The 25,121-nt window shown below is 52.4% G+C and overlaps 1 protein-coding gene and 1 long non-coding RNA gene across 2 annotated transcripts in view; both read left to right on the top strand.

Moving 5' to 3' along the window:
* Window positions 1-25,121, top strand: part of FXYD6 (FXYD domain containing ion transport regulator 6) — a 60,989-nt gene that overhangs the window by 1,466 nt on the left and 34,402 nt on the right. The window lies entirely within an intron of this gene.
* On the top strand, window positions 1,957-24,957 carry LOC135975908 (uncharacterized). Its single transcript, XR_010593025.1, has 4 exons — window positions 1,957-2,095; window positions 2,594-2,696; window positions 24,154-24,189; window positions 24,943-24,957. It is a non-coding gene; the product is annotated as an uncharacterized LOC135975908 (long non-coding RNA).

The raw sequence follows: 25,121 nt of genomic DNA, 5'->3' as shown, positions 1-25,121 counted from the left end.
TGCTCCTCAGAACATTTCCCTGATGGCTGCTTTTCCCAGTACCTCCAAACCAGATATCTGAGCGGGGCAGTTTTCCGGAGGGACTGAACCACATCTGCTGTCTAGTTTGAAAAGGGCTTTTTCAGAGCAGTTTATAAACATTCACTTTTTACTGAAGCATCCTGAGGGCTAATGCTCCTTTTAGCAGAGGATTTCAGAGCACTTTATACACAGTAAATTAAGCCTCACCATGCTCGTGTCATTGTGAAATAGATACTGTCCTATCCTTTTTGCTGCTGGACAAACTGAGGCCAAGAGGTTAAAGCAGCTTGCTTAGAGTCACACAGCAAGTGGATGGAGCTGGGTATACAAGCCAGGAGACCTGACTCCCAGTCCCCATTCTCCTCCTACGCTGATCAGGCCATTATTAATTACTATTTATTATTGGATTACCGTAGCAGCTAGGAGCCCCAGTTATGGACCCGGAGCCCCAGGGTGGTGGGTGTTGGACACACAAAGAACAAAATGTCTCTGTCCCAAGGAGTTTACAATCTAGCTGTAAGACAAGAGAGGTCGGATAGTGACAGAAAGATGGCCGAGTACAAGGAAACAATGACAGGATGTTGGTCACATGCCAGGCAGTGGTCTTGGTACACTAGCAGCCTCGCTGTTGTCAAATTTTTGGTAGGCACCATGGCAAAGGAGGGATTTGAAGGAGGCTTATTCATTAGCGGTTGCGGGTGTTTCTGGGAGCTCCTGCCAGGCGGGAGGGGCAGCCTGGGAGAAAGCACAAAGGTGATGGTTTGGAAATGTAACAAGCAAGTGCTGGAGCTGCCATCAGGAAGGCTTGGCAGAGGATGTGGCTTTGCGGCCATTCATACACAATGCAGCCTTTACCTGAAAGGGCCATTTTTCCTTGCAGCCCTGGTGTCATTTTCTTGGTATAAATAACATCCCAAAGCGTGTCTCATGGGCCTCTGGCTGCCACCTGCGGTCTGTGCGTGGTCCCACAAGTCCTATCCAGCAGTTGTGCTCATTAGCAGAGCTAACCTCGAGCTGGTGCTGAAGCAGAATGTCTGACCCTCAGCCTGGTCTGGATTTCCTCCCTTTCATCTGGGAAATGTAGTCATGAAACCACTTGCCCTTAGTGCTAATTATAGCGTAAACTCCTCAGGGAAGGGACCATCATTTGCTATATGTTCATCCTGCATCTAGCACAGCGGCACCCAGAGATGGCGGGCCTCGGGCTTCAGAGATGTTGAGGTGAGTTAACCTGTGCAAACCCAATACTGTCAGTGGGAGGGGGGGAGTGTAATTGGGCTCTAAAGAAGCCATTGTGCTTTTTGTATGAGAAGGGGATGGGATGGGTGTCCTTGACCAAAACACCCCTCCTCTTACTCCCCTTGTTTGCCAGCCCCTGAGGTGGCGGCAGGTCAGGGGTGCTTTAGGTTGGAAAGGTGGACGCCGGTGGAAGGAAGGTTTACTACAGAATGGCAACATCAGCTCTAATCCTGAATCCAGGTCCCCCTGATGTGAACACTAAGTGAGCAAGAAGTCTGTGCTGCTCTCTCACACCTGCACAGCTGGGTGGATATTAGTTGATTTGCAATGGTCTTGCCTTAGTTTTTAATACACTGACTTCACTGAGTTTCATGTGCACCGTGCCTGGGTGGTGGGTGTCCCATTCCTTACTGAGGTCAGTGGAGTTAGTGGGGCACGCCACGGGGTGCACTGACTGCTGTTCTTGCACTTCCTTTCACACACTGTTGTAAGCAAAGGATTACGCAGACAGCCCAGGGCCCGCCTAGGAACCCCTGAGAGGCTGCAGAGGTGGCTACAGTCAGACTGGACCCACAGTGCAACAGGGCTGCAGGCTGTTGTTTTCCATTCCAGTCCCTGTGAAATGATCCTTCTCTTTTCCGGAGGAGGGGCTCTACTGCTTTGCTCTCCAGAGTGTCTTCTCTCGCCCCTCCACCCCTTCTCCCAGCGCTGGAGAGACACACACAGCCTGGTGTGTGTGCGCACAGAGGCAGGCCGGGCAGCTGCACTTTCCTGCCATTCAGGGTCTGGTTTCTGAACGCGGCTGCTACATTGGTTTAACTGGAGTAAACCTCAGGTGCGTCTCCAAGCTTGAATTAAAGAGGGGCTGCAGGGTGTGGAACAAGCCATCCACTCTGCCCAGGGCAGCTACAAACCGCTCCCTGGAGCTTCCCCATAACTGTAGGGCCTGGGGTTAGCTCCTGCCTCCCTCCTTTGGCTCCGGTCCCTGTTTTCCTAGGGGGGGGAGAGAATCGATGTTTCCATCTTTTCTTGCTTCCTCCTGTCTCCTCTCTCTCTTCCCCCCCCCCCCCCGCGTCAAGCAACAGATTATTGCAAATTCCTCCCCCCCCTTTGCAAATTCCCCTTTGATCCACCTTCCCTCCCCCTGTTGTCTGACAGCCCCGCGCTCACACAGGCTCACGAACATGCCCATGCCCACGGTGCAGCCAGCCAGAGGGGGACGGGGAAGGTGTGTCTGAAACCACCAAGAAGCCATTAGGCAGCTGACACCGATGCATCTTGGCGCTCGCGTGTAACGAGCTCACCGAGCCCGGCTCTCTCCCGCTCCACACAGGGCTCAGCTGCAGGACTCGGGGGGCTTCTCTGCCCGGAGAGGAGGCGGTCAGCAAAGCCCCCACGGCCCCGTCTCTTCCCCTGGGCTCGGCTCGGGACTGGAGGTAAGGGGCCGGGCGGGGGAAAGTTTCCCGGCGGGAGCTCGGAGCGGGGAGGGGTCCGTGGCGGTTCTGCCCGCGTGTCCCCCGGTTCGCTGCTGTTCTCCTGCCCGGGGCGTCGGGCTCCAGCTGCCGCCGGGGCTGCGGGGCAGGCGGTGGGGCTGGGCTGGAGAAGGCGCCGCACGCCCAGACCTCGGGGCGGCTCCTTCCCTACTCTGGGGCCGCGCAGGGAGCCGCGGGGTCTGCGCCCCCGTTCCTGGGCTGAGCCCTGAAGCCAGGTGGGGGGAGCCGAGCCCCCACCCTAGGGTGTCGCGTTCGGGGTGCAGGTGGGAGAAAAGCGGGTTCCAGACCCCGCTGGGCGGGGTCAGTCCAAACCCGTCTCCTCTCGCTGTTATTTTATCTTACACGTAAACAAGCCCCCCCGCCCCCGCCCCCCATGGTCTGCCTGTCCCGGGGGCAGCCCCCCTCCCAGAGCGGAGTGTAAAGCGAACTCCGGAGCCGCGCCTGTTTACAAGTGGCGGGGAGGTGGCTGGCGCTGCCCTGCTCCAGGCGACGTGACCTGGGAGTTAACTACATGGGAGCAGCCAGAGCCTTGCTGGCCATGTGTCCCCCGACAGCCCGGCCATTTACAGCCCCTGCCCCTCCCTAGCCCCCCGTCCAGCCTGCAGCCTGGCCCCCCATACGCCCTCCCACCAGGGATCCCCCCCTTTGGGAGGCTAGGGGAGCATGCATTGTGCTTCCCCCACCCCTGGCTGGGAGTTGGGGGGCATGCAGTGACCCCCGTCTCTTCGCGGGGCATGGCTGGGAGGCGGGCAGGGCTTTGTCAGCAGCTTGGCCTGGGCTGGCACAGGAGGGCGCCTGGTGCTTGGAGCCGGCGGCCTGCGGGACCCCATTGTTCACGGTGCCTCCCCCTGGCTGCCTCCCACCCGGCTACTTGTTGGCGCTGCGTGTGCACATGTCTCTGTCTCTTCTTTTCATTGTGAGTCCTTCCATTCCAGGCACGTGACCTGCCTTGTAGTTGCCATGCCAACTCCCTGGTACCATGGTTCCCCCTCTCTCACATGGTTGCCTGGATACCAGTTATCCCTGCCTGGTCTGGAAGGATGCTCTTGTCTTGCGTGCTCCCCTTCTCCCCTCTTTCACAGGCAGCCACACAAGCGTGTGCACACCCGTACAACCCAAGGGCAGAGATACCTTACGGATATCCGTGCTAGGAGCATAGTCTCAGGCATCCTCTAATGCACACATACCGTGTGATCCGCTTCTATACACTCATATGAGCATGCGCACACAGTCGCTCTCACAAACAGTCACCATGCACAGTCTCTCTCTCTCTCTCTCACACACACACACACACACACACACACACACACACACACACACACACACCCCACCTTGTATACTCATCCAGACATATGCACAGACAGCCTCCAATACACACGTGCACACACCTCTTCTCACAATCACAGACATCACTTACACACCCTCACATCCACTCACACACACGTTCCCATAGGCACAGCCACATCTGGAAAGCAGTCCTTTTAATCTGATTTTAGAAAAAAAAAATCCCCCTTGTTCAATTGGGTGTTGTAATCCATGTGGATTTGGAGAAGAACAAAGGAGCATCTAGTTGTGTATATCAAAATATGTTGAAATACATTTTCTTATGTTATTAAATATTTTAATAAAGCTGCAGTAATATAAACCAATCAAACACTTTATCCTGCAGAGGAAAAGGGAGGCCCTATCCATATCTAGCTATATCTTCAAGTAGAGTCCTGAACATTGTAATCCGACTCCATGCAATGGAGTTCAGAGCCTGAAGGAGTGATTCGCAGGAGGGGCAGTGACAGGTGGCATATCTGGAGCTGTATAAGCTTTACAACATGAAAGAGCAGCCTCTGAAGAAACGTTTTCAAAGCTGCATGCGGATTATGACTTACATGAGATTCCCTTGTACCATTTCAATGTACACCACCTGTTTGGAGGTGTCGTTGTGCGCCCTGTTCTCAGCTCGTCATGAAATTTCTACTCCTGTAGGTTGTTTTCACTAGCACCTAACTCTGTGTTGAAAACAAAAAGAAAACCTTATTAAGCAGAGGGAAGCTCCAGAGAATTAAATTCCTTTTCCCATATGGAAAATGTTTCTGCAGAAATAACAGCGTGGCTTTGAGTCGAGCAGCAGGGGAACAGTAGCTGAGGAATGACAGATAACGTTTTAGATTCACAGCTGTTCTAGACGCTGCAAACCAAGGACAATAGTTGCTAATTCCAGGCTGAGGGGACATGTATAAAACAACATCAGTGTTATGATGTCCTCTGTAGACTCGCTGAGGAGTCTGACTGATGTGGGGTAAGTTGGTTGCCATCTTTTTGCTATGAGAGTTGTGCTTTACTTTTAGGTTTTAATTACGTGTGATTGCTTGTCATATGTCGGGCTGGATAAAATATCACACATAGGTGTGAATTTGTCAGTAGTCTAAACTTCTGTAATGGGGACAACTTTCATGGAGGATAGGTTCATCAATGGCTATTAGCCAGGATGGGCAGGGATGCAAAACCATGCTCTGAGTGTCCCTAGGCTCTGTTTTCCAAAAGCTGGGAATGGGCGAAAGGGGGTGGATCACTTGATTATTACCTGTTCTGTTCATTCCCTCTGAAGCAGCTGGCCCTGGCCACTGGGCTACATGGACCATTGGTCTGACCCAGTTTGGCTGTTCTTATGTTCTTAAATATGTCAAACTAGAAACTTAAATCTATTCCTCTCACATGTTTGCCCTCATGGTGTTTCTTTCCATAATTGCAAATTATTCAAGGACTGGTTCTGGCACTTGCTCAAACAGGGGCATGAATAAGTGCTACTCCTGAGGGCATTCTGCGCCAAATTTTTAAAATTCTGCAAACTTTATTTGTCAAATAAATGCAGAGGATCCAACCTGGCATTGGGGAGCACAGGCCACTGGATGCACAGAGATGGGAGATCACGGTGCAGCCCCTCCCCGGGACATGGACTCAGCGGTGAGGGGCACCCAACCCTGACACAGCACAAGGACCAGAAACACTGCAGGGCCCTGCATCTCCATGCCAGGGGCACCCGGTGTGGGCATGCAGGCTCGGAAAGGCAGGATCCAAGTGTGGAGGGGGTTAGTGTGGGGGGATCCAGGTGTGGGTTGAGAGGGGTCTGTGTGGGGCAATCTGGGTGCGGGCGGCTCAGTGGAGGATCTGGGTGTGTGTGTGGGGGGGATCTGGATGCACAGGGGCTTGTTGGGGGGTTCTGGGAGCAATGGTAATGGGACTCTGCAGTGGGGTCCAGGTGAAGGTGGTTGGGGCTCAGCAGGGGGGGGTCTGGGTGTGGAGGACTCAGTGGGGGGCCCAGGTACTGGGGGAGTGGGGCTCAGTGGGGTGGGGATCCACGTGTAGCTGGTTGGGGTTCAGTAGGGTGGGAGTCTGGGTGCGGGTGGCTCGTCAGGGTGGTCCAGGTGTGGGAGGGGTGGGGCTTATCAGGGGGAGGTGTTTCTGAGTGTGGGGGGTGAGGCTCGGTGGGAGGGTCTGGGTATGAGTGGGTCTGGATGCGAGGGGGTTGGGCGCATGGGGGAGCAGCTCCCTGTTCAGGGATCCCTCTCCCTGCAGCTGAGGAGCGATGGATGCAGGAAGCAGGGGTGGGGAGAGTTTGCAGAGATTCCTGCAGCTGGGGGAGAAATCTGGGGATGAGTCCGACCCAGCCCCCGATGCTATGCAGGGGAAGAGGAAGTTCCGTCCTGCCCAGCTGGGATTAGCAGCTGAGCCCAGCACAAGGGTAGGAGTCACCACCCACTCCTGCCCCTGCCCCACAGCGATTTACCTCTCTGCCGGCTGCCCGGCACCTGAAACATACTGCTCGGGAGGGTCGCTCTTGAGGCTTCCCTTTGCTTCCCTGTCAGAATTCATTTTTCTGCGGGGAAGCAAATAAATCTGTGGGTGACGTAAGTTTTGTGCATGCGCAGTGGCACAGAATTCTCCCCAGGAGTACAGTGCAAAGCATGAGTATAATCAGAACCAGCTAGAAGAACTCAGGAATGAGGAGATGCGTCGTGTGTATCTGTCTCTATGCTGGCTGTGCTGCCATTAATGCTAAGGATACGGAGTGGGGAATTGTCTCCTCTGTCTGGTTTTGTTTATGTACATGCAGTTAAAAGCAACCATTCTTTTTAAAATGAGAGCAAATCACTTTGGAGGGGGTGGCAAGAATGTGGATTCTTTGACAGGCAGTTGACTAAGACAGTATTCCAATATTGTCAATATCAGCAAGAGGGTAGAACTAGCATACCTTAGGCCTTTACTTCACTGCTTCCCAGGATATAGATATTACAGACCAGATCATATCAGGTAACATTTATTAGTATTATTTATCCATTGTTGCATGACACCAGCAGTTCCTAGCCCAGAGAACTCGCCATCTAGGATCTAGCCAATATGCAACCAATGAGTAAACAGATACATGGGGAATATCAGGAAAAGGTAGAGGCCGTAGAGGTGTATTTGTGTAAGATAGTCATTACAGTGGTCTCGATAGGTGTGAAACAAACGAATAGAGGGAACATTTATGAAAAACAACCTAAACAGATTCTCCATTTCCCAGCAGCAAATTGTACAATGTCTTGGTTTGGCTTCGTCGAGAGGCAAGTTTTCTTTGTCCTGTTCCTCTCCCTCGCAGTGGACACTGTTATTTCCCAGCCTGGCTTGCTCCATGCAGCCTGCTGTTAGCACAGCGATAATCCCATTTGAGATGCTCCTCGGATAACAGACTAGCTTGGCTGTCTTCAGTCTGCCAGGTTCTATGTTGTGAGATGCACGTCATGTTGACGAGCTGAGGACTGAGGGCCAAGACAAATACCTCCAAACTGATTTGTCAGCCATTCCTTGATGGGTTAGGACATGATTGCCGGGAGCCAGGGGAAAAAACATGCAGAAGACTTGTTTTGTGTGATCTTATTAGAAAAGGATAGGGCTCAGGGCCAGGGGAGGAGGAACAGAGTCTCATGGTAATTTTGTCTAGTGTGATCTGTGATCATTCTTGTGATCTCATGGTTCTTGTTTGACCCTAATCACGAGTGATCCATGGGGCTTCTGGTGGCCTCTGAGATTAGATCACTCAGTGTATTGAGGTTTGGATCCCTGGGTCTCCTGAAGAGCACTAGGATTCCTTTGAGCATCCTCTGCTTTTGGCAGCTATCCCAAGCCTGCAAGTGACAAATTAATCTTAGCAAAAGCTGTCTTGTGTCTCCCAACCTACCAGCATATGAATCAGTGCAGACCTGGAAAGTTATGAGTGGTGTCTTGCATGTTGCAAGGGTGTAGGCTGGAAATCTACCATTTAGGAACAAGAGACATAATAACAACAATTGCATGAGAAGCCAAATTGATGCTGAAGTGAAATGGCAGAAGAGCACATATATGCATAGCTGCAAATCTCCGTTCCCACACGTACACTCGTACTTCCTTCAGGCAACTGAGCAGCCCTGTCAAGGGCTCTGGGGCTTTGTGGGGAAATTGGAGATTTTAACTCGGTCTGAGCTTTGGGAGATGTCCTGAGGACTCTTGAAGGAAGACGGTGACTGCCCAGCGTTAATTCTGATGGCTGAGACTTGACGGGCTGATCTATTTGAAACAATTAAAAATAAGTGTTTAAAATGCTTTTCAAGTCTCTTACAAATCACCTGTCTTGTTCTTGAGGAGTTTTCAGTGTTGTTAAGAGGCTAATCAGCCTGCAGAAGAGATGGTGTTTGTCTGTCTGGCTTTCACCCCTCCCCGTCTCAGTAACGCGAGGAGAATGAAAAGTTACAAGGGGGATTTTTGAGGAGAAAGAAGGAAATGGGGAGAGAGGTTTATGACTTTCAGTATGTTCGGTATAGGGCTGTTCTGAGGGTGGCATGTAGGCTAGAGGTACAGAGAGCGCAGTGAGCTCATGATCATAAAGTTGAAAATATCTGCCCGCCTTGGGCGTGGTTTGGTGTGGTTGTGTGAGAGGTGGGGTAGCGTGTATGTGTGTACTCTGGCCTCCGTCCCATGTAGGCTTGTGCCTCTAACGTCAGCTTTCCTGGAGGCCTGAACCAAAGTGCCAGAGCTGAGAAATGAACGGAGTGGAGGAGACATTGGGGTTCTAACCAAACCAGCCTCTAATTCACAGCCTAGCTCAGAGAGCTGGAGCCACTCTCCTCCTGACTCAGCCATCCCTGTCTTCAGAGACACCCCAAGTCCCAACAAACTCTCCTCTCGTTTGCACCAGCGGAACCCAGCTGCCTTCGGTGGGAATGCACCGGCGGAGCAGACACGCTCAGCACCTTGTGTTGCCATTGGCGTGAGTGCAAAGTGTGCACAAATCGGAATGGCAGCGTTTACACGTGCTCTGCCCTGACTTTGCATTGGTGCAGATGATGACTCCATGCCATGTGCTGGGATGAGAGCCCCCTCGCTATGTGGTCATGAACAGGTGAGCTGCAGGAAGGACATTGCAGACATAACACATGTCCTCCCCTCCTGCTCCCCATTAGCCTTCTGCTGCCACACAGCCTCTTCGAGCAGATGCTAGGTAGTGATTTCCCCTCTGGAAGGGGAAGATTGTGCAGCGTGGAGATAACCTCTCGCTAGTGCTGTCCTCTCCCTGAGAGATGAAGGGTGACTAGGAACTGGAGGTTTACCTGTCCAGGCAGATAGTCTTTCCCCGAGAGCCAGCCTGAGCCTACGCGCATTGCATGGAGTGACGCGCCTAACAGTGTATTTATCACTTGAGTTATGGTAACACTCAGAAGCCCTAGCTGAGCCAGGGCCCCTGGCCCCATGTGCTCTGTAGACAGCCCCTGCTCTAAAGCACTTACAAAGGCAGGACTGTTATCCCTATTTTACAATTGGGAGAGAGGCACAGAGAAGACTCTGACTTGCGCAAGGTCACCCAGCGGGTCAGGGGCAGGAATCGAACCCAGATCTCCCGAGTCCCAGTCCAGTGCTGCTCACAAGGCCACATGCATCCTTCCACACCCTGTTGCTTTGTGAGCTGGGGGCCGAGTTTGAGAGTGGATAAATTCCAGGCCTGGAGGCTGAGTGGTTCAGCATGAGGAGGGAGCCAGGCCTCTGCCAAGTAAACAGCCAGCAGTGGTTGGTGCATTGGTGCCTCTTGCTCTAAAGCCAGTGAGAAAGCAAGGCTGCCCAGGCTGGAGGCTGGTAGGTCCCTGCGTAGCTGGCCAGGGCTCTACACTGCAGCAAGGGGAGGGGCTCCTGCAAATGTCAGATTTGAAGAAAACTCAAGTGGGGCCCAATAAACAAAGCCCTCCTGATTGGCCTACGATTTGTTCACCATGTGGCCAAGCTTTGCTTCAGCAGCTCAACTCCTGACCCTGCGTTCGCACGGGGTTGGATAACATGCACGGCGTGGCCTGATGTGTGACTAAGGCTACTGCAGCACAAAGGAGAGTAATGGTAATGACCCAACAAGCACTGTCGATTTCTCATTTCTGTGGTGAATGCTATACGCAAGGGAGTGTGAGATTTTTTTTGAAAGTAGGGCAGACAGCATGGGGAGGCTGTGTTGTCTTGGTCACAGTAACTAGGGATTGGAAGCCAGGACTCCAGGGTCCTATTCCTGATTCTGCCACTGACATGGTGTGTGACATTTGAACAAGTTGCTTCACTTCCCTGAGCCTCAGTTTTCCCCATCTGTATAATGGGGATAATGGTACTTACTGGCCCTACAGGGTATCCTGGGAGTCGTTGGCAAAAGATGATGAAGAAAGGTGAGTTACTATGATTTAATATTAACAGCAAAGCAAACAAACCCTCTCGCCCCTTCCAGAGAAACAGGCAGGATCTTCACTCCTGGGGATTTTAGGGGGAAGGCGCTATCGTAATGAGTGTTATGGAAATAGCTAAATGAATGAAAAGGTCGTCCGGATTACTGGTGATTGGGCGTGGTGAGCACAGGGGAAGTTGGTCCTTACAAATGCTGGCTGTAGTGTCACACTGCAAATGGAAGGGCCTGATGCAAAGGCCACTGAAGTCAACAAGAATCTTTCCATTGGCTCCAATGGGCTTTGGATTAGACCCTATTTGCGGAGTGCCCTGGTTTGTTTCTGGTAAGATATTGTCCCCAAAAGCACCCCTGTATTCTGCTCCCTGGACCAAACCCCCACCCAAACCCAAGCCAATGAACGCTTCCACACTTTCTTGGCAGGATCTGTAGAATGTGATCTTAAGGCTGCCTTGGACAAGGAGTTTTCTCTCTCAACTGCCTTGTGCCCTCTTATCTCCCACAAGGAACCAATGAATAGTCAGAAAGCAAGAATCACTGCATAGGTGACTGTGGATTATAAGGTTCTGCACTGGCATATCAAGGTGTTCTGGTGGCTAACTGATTGCGATGGCATCGGAATCCTGGTGCGTGCGTGTGTGTACACGCACACGTGCGTATAGCCCAGGTTGCAAAATTGTCACAAGCATTTATCAGTCCAGGCACAAAATCTACTTGCCTGCTGTTTCCATGATGATGACAGTGGAAAAAGTGAATGACGTTTTACTGCCCTATTGCAAATTGTGGCTGGCTGTAGGCGAGAGGGAAAGGAGAATGTTGTCCATCTGGTGTAGCTCGGCTCAGTTTTCCCGTGTGTCTAGATCTCTATTTATAATACAACAGGGAAAAAACATGTTTTGATTAAAGTCAGATGGAACTACATTGCCTTCCTGACTGGTGGGGATTTGTGTGTTTGTGGTTTAGCAAGATTTGATGGTTACAGATTTAGTGTCACTGAGGGGGAAAACATTTACAAACGGTGTTTATTAAACTTACAATTTGGTTTGAAGAACCCAGTGATGGCTGGGGCAGTTCTGCCTGAGGTAATACAGACACTCCTCCTTCCACAGCTATTCTCCTGATTTATACAGTGCCCTACTGTAGGGATGCATGTACCGTAGGCAAATAACAGCCCCATGGCTTGGCCAGCTTAGTCCAAAGGCGCGAGGCCGTGCAATGTAATCGGGCTGTAGGAAATGTTTGCACAACCGTTGACATTTTTGCTTTTCTCATTTTATTCCAGTCTCACAAAAACAGCTGTCAGTCTGATTTTATGAAAAGCCCATGACATTTCACACAAACATACTCATTTGAGGGAGAAATGGGCTAATTTTTCACTCCAAAATGATACCGTTCTTTCTCTAGTGAGAACCGTGACAATTCTGCAGTTTAATTGGTATGAAGATGACGTTTAATGTGAGAACAATGAAATTTTAAGTTCTGTTTCAATGTGAAAAATACCCAATTTGCTAAATGTCATGAAAAAATGTAACTCTGGCACCAAACCCCCAGGAACCAAATGGAGAAAAGAGGCACAAAAAATGTTAGAAAACAGTTTTTCCCATTTGTCAGAGCCAGTTCAGATTGGTGTAGGGTTACCAGAGCTGGGCTGCTCCCTAGGGTTGCAATACAAAGTGTACACTGCTTAAACCCACGTGGTCTTTTCCCAAGCCCTCCTTCCTGGCTGCGGTGAGGTCAGACAAACCGGGGAGATATTTATGTATGTCAGTATTTATCCAGTATGTGCCTATTGCACAAGCCTGGGGGAGTGTTTGCTTCAGTAAAAAACATTTCAGAAGCCCTTTCTCAGTGTTTACACGCAGTGCATGGGAGCTTTGCCCGAGCCAGGACTGAGTAAAATCTGACCGTACGTCCTTTGGGATTTGGCCCGTCACCGATATATAAACTAAATTCATTCATAATGTGCTGCTGACGGCAGTCCTGTGACATGGAGTCTCTCAAAAGCCACAGTCCCCACTGGTCACGCAGCCTGCGGTTTAAAGGGACTGCTCGGGTAGGGAAGTCTGCTCCTTTGATTCTGCCAGCTGTCCTTAGGGCTGCTGCTGTCGTTGTGAAAACTGGAGTCCATTGACTTGAGTGAGCTTTGGCTCTGGCCTCGCCGGGATGCTGAGCTAGCGAGTCTGAACGGCCGCACAAGCAGGAGGAAGAGGAAATCCTCACAAAAATCTCTGACTTAATAAAAAAATGTTGCAGCTCTTCTGGCGATCCCCCAGGCAACTGAGAGCGAGCTGTGCACTTAATGCGTGTAGCAAAACCTCGCTGCTAGCGACGCGTAAGAGAATGGCCCGTGTTCCAGAGCTGTAAAGTTACCAGAGGCTGTGCCTCAAACTGTAAAATACAACTGTTGGAAAGAACCCAATCTCCACAGTGTGTTAGCCAAAGAACCCAACCTCCCCAGTGTTTTAGCCAATACAACCACAGCGTGCAAAGGCACTGACCTTGACTGTGTACGTGGCAGAAGACAACTGTTCTGCACTCAGTTACGTGGGTGTAAACCTGGGCACGCAAGGGCACTCTGTAGGGATGAATTACTTGTGCTGACCTAGTCCTGTCCTTTAGCCCCCCCCCCCCGCACCCCAGATAGTTTTAATTTACAATCAAATTGCAAGTATCTAATCAAGTGTTCTCTTGTCCTAGAGGGTTTACTGCAAACGGGCCAAGACACAGTTTCTGTGTGAGGTTAACTGATGTTTTTTATTAAAATATCATGTTGCCTTTCAAATGCACAAACCACAATGTAGCAACGCTGTGACTGTGATTGGACCTACTGGGACCAAACTTAAGGCTGGTGTAAGTGGGTGCACTCACTCGCCCAGGGTGTGTGTGTGCCCCACAGCCTTGCAGAGATCTCCCCAGGTTTTAGTTCAGTATCTGACCTCTTGGTTCTGCCTGGCCTAGGCTTGCATCAGCCTCCACGTTTCATTTGCAGTTTTGGATTCAAACCACAAACGGAAGCCATTACGTTTAAGGGCAGAAACCACTTAGCTTTGCCTGGGTTCCACCTATTAATATTATTTATTGGCAGTGCCCCAGTCAGGATCAGGGCCCATTGGGCTGGGTTCTCTACAATGAGCTAGGGAGACACAGCCCAGCCCTGGAGAGCTTGCAGTCTAAAAAAACAAAGACAGATAGGGGTGGGGGGAAGGATGCAACATACAAGCAAAGTGACCAGGTTGGTGATGGGCACGTCTTGTTTGTTTATGTCATTTATTTATGTCCGTCTTAAATAACTGATCCTTACTTGCCACTCTGTCTCGCTCCTCTCGGGTCTTTCCCCTCACCAGCTAAAGCCATAATTCTGACTGGAACGGTCTGGGGAGGTTGAAATGTCAGTGGGTTCGAGTTAGAAACTGGGTGGGAACTGACCTGACCGTTTCCATGGATCCATCACAGGGCTCTGGCGGTGTCACAAACCAGAGTGATTCCCCCTGGGCTTGCCATGCACAGCATAGATGTGTAGACTGTAAGGCCAGAAGGGTCCAGTCTGACCTCCTGCCTAGCACTGGCAGGGAACCTCCCCAGGGATTCCCGCATCAGGCCCAGAACCGCTGGCTGAGGTAGGACAGAACGTCCGGAGAGACAGCCAGTCTCGATTTAAAGACTTCAGGTAATGTCCGCGTCCCTGTAAGTTGTTCACATGGTTAATTACCCTACTAAAACGTGTGCCTTATTTCTAGTCTGAATTTGTCTAGCGTCAACTTACAGCCGTTCAGTCTTGTGTGGTCTTTGTCTGCCAGAGCTTCCTGACGTGGGTCTGCAGGTACGTACCACCCTGTAGTTCAGTTACTTGTGTGGTGAGAGATGGGATGAGAAAACACATGTGAAACCAGATGAAGCATTTCTTTGCTTCCTGGCCGAGGCCCTCAACACAATGCTGGCCTGCCACAAGATTGACAGGTACCTACCTACTCCCTGCTCTAAGGCTCAGCCGTGTGAATATGGACATGTTCCCCACGTCAGCACCTTCAACCCTAACCTGGATGCACCTGCTACTATGCAAAATACGGTGTGCTGTAATCACTTGGGAAATAATAGGGGTCGTCAACTCAGTGCACAAAGATACACCAAGGCCCAAATCTGGGAGCATAAGGTAGTAAAATCTCATTCCTTGGGCAAGTGAGTGATAGGGAAGGGAGGTGCCATTTGATTCGACAGAGTCGCATTTGCGTCCCCCCTCTGCTGCTAACAACTTGCATCTTCTTGGAGCTCAGTGTCCCCTGGATCTCAGGGACTTGACACAATGGGACAGATTTTCCAAGAGGCCCCAAAGGTTGCACTCATGGTTTTGTATCCATGAGTCTTTGTCCAAACCTGTTTCTATGTGCAAAACAGCTTGTGTGTGTATGCGCACGCAGACTATGTTAGTGTGCAGATCATGTAGTGAGACCAGCCTGATCTTCACATGCAATTACATGAGCATGACAAATTGCATGAAGCTATTTGCATATGCAAAATATCTGGCATCATTGTAGAGTTTGCTTCAGAAAATGTGACCCAGCATGTCATTCTCTCCCAGAGCTTTGTTCTCTAGAAATCATTTTGTTACCAGCGATGGGGCTGTCTTATGCTGCAAAACACCCCCCCAGACATACATCACTGATTTGTGTAGCAGGAAACACAAGGCCGGATTGTTCATTTTCCATGTGGAACACTTGTCTTGCAGCATGCTGGCTGTACCGACTCAGCCTGAAGAGATGGCTCCTGAGAACTGAAGCCCTTTTTCATTTCATCTGTAACTGGCTCAGCTGAACCACAGAGTGGCATGAATCTAAACAAACAGTGTCTCCCCGAACGAATGTGTTGCCTGATCCCCCATGTCACCTCCTGCCCCCCATATATCTGTGGCTAGTCTGTGTAACGGATATAGCGGAAGCTGATTCGCAGGGCAGCCCGGTGCTAATGGGTGGGAAAGTAGAAGTGTGTGGGGGGGTAACTGGGCACATAGGACCCACGGCGCCGCTGGCCTGCTGCTTGGGGACTCAACCCTGTACCTTGCTGATTTGCTAGAGGTTTGAGCCTACTCTGCAGTGGTGTGCATGGCTGGGGCAGGGCAGAACCAGGCCCGGAGCACGTGGTTAATCTGTGACAAACGAGGTTCTGGCTATCCCACTTCTGAATTGTGCTTGACTATAAAACGACTGTCATGGAAAGCCTCTGTGTACGTGCATCCACCGTGAGTTAGCCGGCTTGTCACGTCTCTGCTGGGCCCGAGGCACTGAGCGATCAGCACTCAACAATCATCTATTCAAAATAACCCTCCTTGGGAGTGCTGGGAGAAGACACTTGCTCCTCTTGTCTGAAGGCAGGGGTGTGCAAGAGTAATGGAAAGTTACTAGGAGCACGGACCCCACCGGGAGCCTATAGAGGGACTCACAGGAGGATGGAAGGGATCCAGCATGGAGCCCGGATGGGACTTCAGGCCACAGCAGCGTTGTTGTTGTTGTTGTTGTTGTTGTTTTTTAAGATAAACTTCAGACTTCTAAAAAGATCAAGTAGAAAACTATCGGACTGGTTCACAGTGGCAGCAATTGAGCAAGCGTCCCGCCAGGAGCAATGTGAATTTGTGGTGTGTGCACAGAGAGATGCTGGGGAGGGGTGGGGAGAACGGAGAGCATGGAACTGCCTGTGTCCGGGACGGCGAAGGGGTCAGGCTGTGGTAGTTTTCCTGACTCGGCCGCTCTCTTTCATTGCGTGCTGGCGGAGCTCTGTGCTCAGGTGCTCTCCCATATTTCTGGTTTTTAAAGGGCTCCTGGAATCATGCTCTGCAAGAGCCAGTCACCTGCCCCCCGTTGCCTTCTAACGGCCAGGATCAGAGCACAGCTGTTCACATTCCTGGAGAGCCACTGGCTTATTTATAGTCCAAAATAACGACTCTCCGAGTTCTCTCTCTGGAAGGAGGATAATCCTGCTTTCTTTGACTCCTCCCGTTGAGCTCTTCCCCATCTGTATCTGCTAGCGGGAGAATGGAATTGGGTCCTTGGTAAGCAGAGGAGCTGATCGTGCTCTCAGTGCAAACCCGGAGTAACTCCAGGGGAGCGAACTGGATCACAGTGGGGCCCCAAATGGTTTCTGAGAGGGAGGAACGATAGCACCAGGGCTGAGCACTCCCTCCCTCTCGGTACTGCTGGGGAAGGTGAAAATTAGGAGGTCAGATGCAAATTGCAAATCCCTGAAATAGAAAAAGCACCAGGGACTTTTGGCGAGAGGATTGCAGGTTGGTGGTGATGTGCTGTTAGATTTAGGGCTGTTGGGAGGGAAAGGCTGGGAATGGGTGTAGGAAATGCTAGCATTAATTCACAGGTACTTCCAGTGCAAAGCATTATGCCGGTCCCAGAAAGGCTAGAGGTGAGATACCAGATGCAAATATCCATGCAGGAGGCTGGAGGTTTGCTCTCCATGCACCCAAGAGGAGCTAATTCATCTGCAGAACCCTTTATACAAACTGCCTCTATAGTCTATAGTATTAGAAAGTATTTTCCCATAGGCTTACTCTGTGTGTGTGTGTGTGTGTGTGTGTGTGTGTATGTATGTGTGTGTGTATATATATATATATATATATATATATACACACACACACACACACGAGGTATATAGTGTGTGTATCATATATGCACTCAGGGAGTGTTGGGTGTGCATGTATTTAATTACATTGCCGTGCGCGCGTGTGTACAGTTTGCATCTGCAAATGGCTTATAATTCATGTTTGCAAAGTGCTTTGAAGATGAGAAAACATCTATGACTATTAAGCGTTATCAGCTGAAGTTTGAATAGTGTTTTTTCCTCCTTTTGCGAAGACAGTAGAGGCAGGGCAGGGGTGGGAAGTGGTATCACAATGTTCCATATGAGACAAGCTGGTCACTTTGCAAATGTTGAGCTAACAGGCTGGTGAAATGGAAAGTGTTATCTTGTAGCAATTTTTAGGTCATTAATGAGATACCAGCATAGGAGACTTTAGAGGGATAATTCTACTTGTTAGATACTGTTATTTTTGTAGCTTGCCCAGAGCAAACCGAGATAATGACAGATTCATGACTGAACGATTTTCCTCCATCAAAAGCAAAATACCTATGTACAAGCAAGGGTGCAAATCCTGCTTACCTGTGTCAGGCAGGCGGCTGCTTTGAAATCTGTGGGAGGCTCTGAGCCTAGCTAGGGTGAGCTTGGGGGCTCTGGTGATGGAGGAGGGCAAAAAGGACAGCATGGACTGGGTCCCATGAGATTTCCAGCCTGCACAGGATTTCTGGGTTTGGCACGAGATTGGGAGCCATGTTAGGAGCCTTGTGCTCAGGGCCATGTCCCATTGGCTGGATTCCAGCAGTCAACCCATTATCTAGGTCAAGTCACTGCTTTGGGGCTGGGAAGGAATTTCCCCCAGACCTCCGGATTGGTGAGGCAGGTCAGGTTTTTTTGTCTTCCTCGCAGCACAGCCCAGGGGTTGGGTTCTGGGCAACAGGCGGTCTGGGAATCTCCCCCTCCTGGAGGGCACAGTCCGGCCCTGTGGAAGAGTCATCGGCCCAGTGAAGAAACGAGCTGATTTAGGCCCTAGATCCTAAAAGGTAACATGGCGGGCATCCCAAGGGCACCTCCTTACACGACGGATCCCTAGCGTCGTGCTAGGGCTCTGGGGGCAGAGGCAAACCAGGGGTTGGGATGCTACCCAGGGAGGCCCTGGGGGGCGGGGGTTGAGGTCTGAAAGGGGGAGGGATGGTGCTGGGCAGCTGGCGGTGCCCAGAAAACCTCCCAGTGTGGTGATTGGCTCTCTCTGTGGTGGGCGCCCGCTGAGAATTGACAGAGGCTCAGTGGGGTGCGAGTGACTGCGCAGGGCCAGCCCCCGCCGGGAATCATGGGTGTAATTTGACTTGCGAAGGTGCAGCCTGGTTAAAACCCATTCCCCATGTCCTTGCTGCCTCCTGCACGGTGAGCACCCCAGGACCATGTGGGATGTGAAGGTGGGCGGGGTTTGGCTGAAAAGCGGTGTGATTACAGGCTGCAATAGGGTTCGTGACACGTGATGTCACAGCAGTGCCTGGGCCCGAGTCTGCAGTTGCTGCTTCACTGAGCTCCCCAGCGCCTGATGTCTGTGGTGCCAGAGGGTGTGGAGTGGCTCCAGAGTAAATGAGAGTCAGGCTGTACTGACTTCCGTGGAGTCAGGCTGGTGTAATCCTGACGTGACCGAGTGGGAACTGGGCCCACTGGGGCTGGGGTAGGTCTCAGCTGTAGTATTTGTCAGATAATATATTCAACGTGTAATAAATCATTGATGAGCTGTGTCTTTCAGTAAGCATGATCCAGCGACAGAGGTAGTCAAATCATGCAAAATATGTACCTGATGAATAATTTATTCTACAAACAATGGCATTATTAATAGAACATCAGATTCAATTAGCACCATTTATTCAGCTCGACTTTTGACTCATGGAAATAAATCGCGTGTTACGCTCTGTTATATATTTTGCACGATACACACTGTGCATTTTGAGTTCGATAGTTTCCACATTACACTCAGAACAGTATTTGATATTTTTAAAGTATCTTGTTACTTATCACCCATGCCATCTACAGAAAACAAGGCCACACGTTACTGGATCATCAGCTGTTGGGCTTGCTTGGTGGTTTTTTTAACCCAGTAATGACATGAAATGATGTGATTCATCATATAACGATAATTGCCTGGGCATGCTGCACCGACTGATCCCCATGTTCTGCTGCACGCTCGAAAGAACCGAACCTGGAGCTTGGGAGCGGCAGCAGCGGGAGCTGCAGGGAAGGGAAGTTAAACCAAAGCCTATTCGGATAGAATGTGTTCATTGCAAAATGGCTTGGTCTTCGTGCGGGGAAGATACAGATCCTGATGGGAGGTGGGTTGTTATGAAGAATGGCTATCGCTCTGTCAATGCGCACTGACATTTTACAGCACTGAGAGAAACTCAGGTGCTGACTCCGTTGCCCCTTTACACCCACCTGAGATCCCCGCTCTAAGGCGCTGACAAGCCAAGGCCCTGACCTGGTGGTGGGATCTCAGCAGGTTGTCCCTTTCTCCTGGGCTGAGTCCTGCTGGCTGCAGTGGGATTCCCCATGATCCTTTCCAGAATCGGGCCTTAACCAATGAGATTCTTGAAGACTGAGACTCGATGACCAGCAAACAAACTCTGAAAATGCTCCCTGGTACCGACCGTCCCTGTCCCCTCTGTGCTGGTGGGAGATGCGAGCGCTCACAACTCACAGGGCAGGGCTCAGACGTTTTAAGGGCTGGAGTGTTTTCTGTTTTTAGCTAAGGGAGAGAGTTATGAGTGGAAGGAGCTGTCCCCGCTAAGGTCAGCTGGGTCACTCGATAGCTGAGGAAGGCCCAGGTGATGGCATGTAGCTAATTCTGTTTGGAAAGGATGAAACTCGGGGGAGTGAGGGGCAGGGTGATGGGGCCGTGCGCAGGAGAGCACCCTGTTCTCGCTCTCATAAGTGCTGACATCCACGCAGGGCTGGGAAGTGTTTCTACCCAAACTGAATTATGCAGTGTGAGCGATACGTTCCCCTTGAAGGAGAGCTCACTGCTTTGGCTGAGGAGTTATTCCATGCTAGCTCCCTTACATTATGTACTCTGCACTCGCCGCCTTCCCTTCGTTTTGTCCTGGTATTTGCCTGTCTGTCTTCATTTGGAATCCGCTCTCTCGTTTCCCAGACCCCTCGCCCGTCTCCAGGAGACGCCAGCTGCTAGGGCAGCCACGGAGGTGCTTGCGCCGAGACCTCTGGCTGTAAGAACACACAGATACACCGAGCCAAACTTACCCTTGGGGTAACTCCACTGACGTTGTGAGGTTCCACCTGGGATGATCCCGGCCTTATTTTCTTCGCCCCCTGGCTTTGTTTGGTTTGATCTCTTGGTTCCGGTAACTGCTCTGCATCCCTTTCCCCCCTCTCTGAGACCCCCACTGCTTCTCTGGAGCTGGGGCAGCAAACCCCAGCAGGCTGCACATTGGGAGTTGCAACGGCTGCCAACATTTAGTGGATCCCAAAGGTAGCCCTGGGGGTTGGGCCTCGAGTGAGCCTTGGACCGGCAGCTTCGGTCCTGACACCAAGCCCCCGTCAGGTGGATTTCAATGAGCAGGTTTCATCAGTTCCCTCTGGTGGCTGAACGCTTTCCTGCTTGGGGGAATCTCCCAGAAGCAAAGTATGAAAGAGGGAGAAACCGCATGGCTCTCAGGGGCTATAACTTCACCCTCCTTCACCCCCAGCTCTGCCACTTACGGCTGAGCCACCAGCACCTTCCGTCCTGCTAAAGAACCAACAGACGTTTCACGTGGGCCTTCGTGGCAGATGCCACAACATTTCCTGAGGGGTCTGGTGACTTTGGTAGCAGCCATAGAAAGTCACGAGCCTCCAACCTCAGTGGGACTTGTGCTAAGCCATGGAGCTATGTTGGCTGATGGGTGTGGGTGCCCCCAACTGGGAGCTATTTATTGGGGGTAGAGACTATTCAAATGTTCCCTTCCCCCTGCTGGGAAGAAGAGTACCCCCGACTTTCGCCAGCGATGCATAGCCCTCCGCTCTAGGTGTGGGAGGTCTGACGGGGGTGCTGAAGGGGCATTTCCGGCTGGAAGTGCATCTCGGCTTCTGACCAACAGTGGTGGCTGGTCACACCAACGTGACATCAAAGGGATGCTCGTGATGGGTCAGCACTTCCAGCCTGGGCTACGCAAACAGCACCTGCCTCGTGCCGTGCAATGCCAGGGGAGGGGCACAGGCCCCTTTGCTGGCCCTTCTGGGCATGCGTTGAGTGAATGCTGTTCTGGTGACTGGGGGGATGCAGTCGCCCTGCCAGGGAGCATCACCGTGGCAAGCCATGGACAGCAAGAAGCTGTGAGGTTATCATTGACTCGCAAGCCACTTTATGCTCCTGTATCTTGGTGCCCAGCTCGGCTGTCCGGATATTGCGCTCCTGGGTACAAACAGCACCATGGCCCTGCCAGTGAGCACGCTATTCCTTGATGGAGGAGGCAGAGAGGGAGCAGAGTGCCGAGAATAGGAGACTTAGGACCCAGATCCGCCATGGGCAGCCCTGATGCCGTTTTGACCAGAGGGGCATCAGCAATGCCAGGAGAAGGAGACAAGGCCGGGGCAGTCGGGGAGAGGGATGTGACCATGGCTCTGGCTAGACAGAGGTTCAGTCTCCTGAGTTGAGGGAAGGCTTTGTCAGGGCTGAGCCACTCAACGCCAGCGTGTCTCTGCATCTGTCACCCAGGGAATTGAATTCCTGCTCGGAAAGGGCGCCTTTCTTGTCTGCGTTATTCCAGCCCAGCAGCTGCAGCCGTGTTCCTGCTCTGTGCTCTCAGTGCGGCACAGAGCCTCTCTGGCTCCTCTCCCCTGATGTGAGCAGCTCCCAGCAGCGCTGTACCATGTATGGTAATAGAGTCCGACCGGCTGGGGCGGGGGACAGCTGACGGTGCTCGGTGCCCAGAGGAAGGGCGTGGAGACGATCCCACGGGTCCGGCTGTGTTGGGGGGCTGGAGCAGCGTGCAGTGACTCTCCTGACCTGGAGGTGCTTTGCTGAACTACAGCAATGGGGCGCTCCTAAGATGGGTGCCACACCCAGACGCAGGCCAGCAAGTGCTGTGCAAGCAGATTGATGGCCCTGCCGAATGCTGAAGCGTGTGTGTGTTTTATACATCCCGCTTTACAAGGCGAAGCTGGGCCCCTCTCCACACTGGCCTCCGAGAACGCAGGTAGCCCTGGCCAGCGGGGATAGAGCATGGGGATTTTTGTGCTGAGATGATCCGTCTGAAATGTGGTTTTATTCCCTGGCTCCGACAAACTCCCTCCCTCTCCTCACTGATTAGGAACCCAGTCGGCAGGGCGCTGACCCTGGTGGGGGCTGGTCTGTGGGCAGGGCTTCCTCTCAGGCCAGAGGGGAAGAAGAGCATCACCACTGGCCTATAAGCCTGACTCTTGTGTTGCCCGTCTGGGCCTGTGTCATGGGGCAGCGTCTGGTCCAGTGTTTGATTCTCAGCACTGGAAGGTTTAGGGTGACCAGATGTCCCGATTTTATAGGGACAGTCCCGATTTTGGGGTCTTTTTCTTATACAGGCTCCTATTACCCCCCCACACCCTGTCCCGATTTTTCACACTTGCTGTCTGGTCACTGTAGGAAGGTCCTGCCTGACCACTCCAGGGGCTCAGAAAAGGCCAAAGGCAAAACTCCCCAGCACCTGGAAAGTGTCATTATCTGAAACAGCGGCAGCCCCTGGAGACTGGCGGTCTGTTTTAACAGGGAACTGCCCCTGGAATGAGAGAGCGTTACTGTCTGGGCAGCTGTCTTCTAATAGTCCAGTGGGTCTGGGGGCTTAGTGATCTGATCAGGACAGTGCCAGTCATTGTTGTTAATTGCCCAGTGGTCTGGTGGTGAGAGCAGGAGAGGGGCTGGGAGTCGGCACTCCAGGGTAACTCTCCCCAGGCTGTTGCTGACCCTCTGCCCATTCACCCCTTTGGCCCTGGGGAACGGGGCAGGTGAAGATGATGATGGGCAGCACTCCTGTTGGAAGCCCTGCGAGTGCAGGCAGTCAGGCTTGCTGGCTAGTCTTGCTGGGGCAGTAAGGTCAGGGCGGGCTCACCCCCACTTTGGGCACTGCCACATGGCCACGAGGGAGTCGCGGTGCCATGGCTGGGGTCCCATCTAAATCCAGATGAATTGCCTCTAAGTCAGCAATGACACCAGCAGCACCAGCCCAGACCTGAGCAGAGCGCTGCAGCCAGACATGTCCCTGCAGCCCGGCGCTGGCACCCAGGGGCTGGCCGAGGGAGTTGCTGAGAGGAGTTCCCGTGGGACACTCCAGCTAGAGGAGATGGCAGTCAGGGAGGTTGCCCATTGCAGGGGTTTCTCTACATCACTCTTTGGGGGGCCAGGCAAACACCTTGCCCTTCCACACCAGCCCTTGGGATCCCTGCTCCCTCCTCCTGGTCCCTGGCAGAAAACAGCCAGGAGCTGCCCGCACTGGCTGCAGGAGGGGTGAAGAGCCAGTGCAGCCTCAGACTGCATTATGTTCTGGTGGGCTCCCGGCCTTTCCCAAAGCTGCACAGAGACCTGCAGGCCCCTCTGGGGCTCTGGTCACCAGTGGGGAGGGAGCTGGGTGTTCCCGTCTAGAGTGTTTTGGAAACAACTGAAGGAGACCCCAGCAATGTGAGACTTGCAGAGTTGCATTCTCCTCTCAGTCCTCCCTGCTCGGTTCGTTCCAGCTCCGGGTGAGTGTGGTGCTGGTGGAAGGTGCCGAATCGCCGCCTCTGTGTATTGATCTCCTCCTACACGTCCGCCGTGACTCATAGGAACCTCCTTGTTGGGGCTGTGGCCCATGCAGACCTGGCCTGCAGGCACCGGTTGCCACTCGGGGGCTAACTGTGGTGGTGATTCTGATGTGGATGCCTGGCCACTCACAATGGGATTGAGAGCCAACAAACTCACTTCACATGGGGCCCTGAACAGGCATCTGGTGGGGGGGATTCTGCATGGTGAAGCCCGTCTCCCCTGCACGTCTACTGGTATGGCTCATTTTTACATAGGTTCACCAGGGACCCACCTCTCTGCAGAAGATTCATCGGTTTGCAGTTTCATCATTTTGTCCTTTTTTGTTCCAGGTGGCACCATTTTCACCACTCACCAGGCATCCACAGGTGAGCTGCAGGCCCTGCAGGGACAGTCTTTGTTCTGGGTGTGGGGTCCTGGCCCATGACTGGGCTCCTAGGTGCTACAGCAACCCAAATAATTAATGGTTCTAAGGCCAGAAGGGGCATTAGGACGCCTAGTTTGAGCTCCTGCCTAACACAATAACAACAAGCTCGGAAGCCAGGCTCTCTGGCCAGCAGCGCTGCCCCGTCTGAGTGCACCGGCTAGTCTAGTGCTGCATGCACTCTGCAGCCATGACGCCCGCTCCGGCCGGCATCACTCCGTGCAGCGAGGCGGCATCACCACTGACCGATTTGTTTTGAGCTGGTGACTTTGTTGCCGGTCCCTGAGCGGGCAGCCCCCTTCGGCCCTGTGCATTCTTCCCAATGATCTGAGGTGGGAACTGATGCTTGTCAGCCTTGTCGCAGTCCATAAAGCATCCTTCTCCCATCCTGCTGCCCTGCCACAGAGAGTCCTCCCGCTGCTGGGCACTGACGGCTCACCAGAAGGACACCAGGGACCCCTGGCTGGAGAGCTCCACTCCCTGTGGCTGCATAAAGAGCAGAGCTCAGGTTGGCTGATGCTGGTAACGAGCGTGACAGGCTGAGCGTGGCGAGCTCCTCGAAGAGACCAGAGCAGCCCAGGAGCTACCGGCTATTAGCAACCCAGAGCTCTTAGGCTCTCAGTGCCAAGCAGCTCGCTCTCCATGCTGTGCAGGGCCAGAGCAGTAAACGTCACACCTGCATCTCCTCCCGTGCCAGGAGGGCTGAGACCCCAGCGCCTGTGACTGCAAGCCTGGCAGCAGCATGGTGAGCTAGGCCTGCCTGCGGAGACCGGGTGACCCCGAACCTGGCCCCTTCCCAAACGTCTCCCGCCCGTTGCCTGGCTGACGTGAGCGCGGGATGGGGTCGTGGGGTGCGTGAGCGGTCTGTGTAACGAT

The sequence above is a fragment of the Chrysemys picta genome, chromosome 16, assembly GCF_011386835.1.
Source record: "Chrysemys picta bellii isolate R12L10 chromosome 16, ASM1138683v2, whole genome shotgun sequence".
Lineage (NCBI taxonomy): Eukaryota > Metazoa > Chordata > Testudines > Emydidae > Chrysemys > Chrysemys picta.
This window is presented reverse-complemented; position numbering and strand designations above follow the sequence as displayed.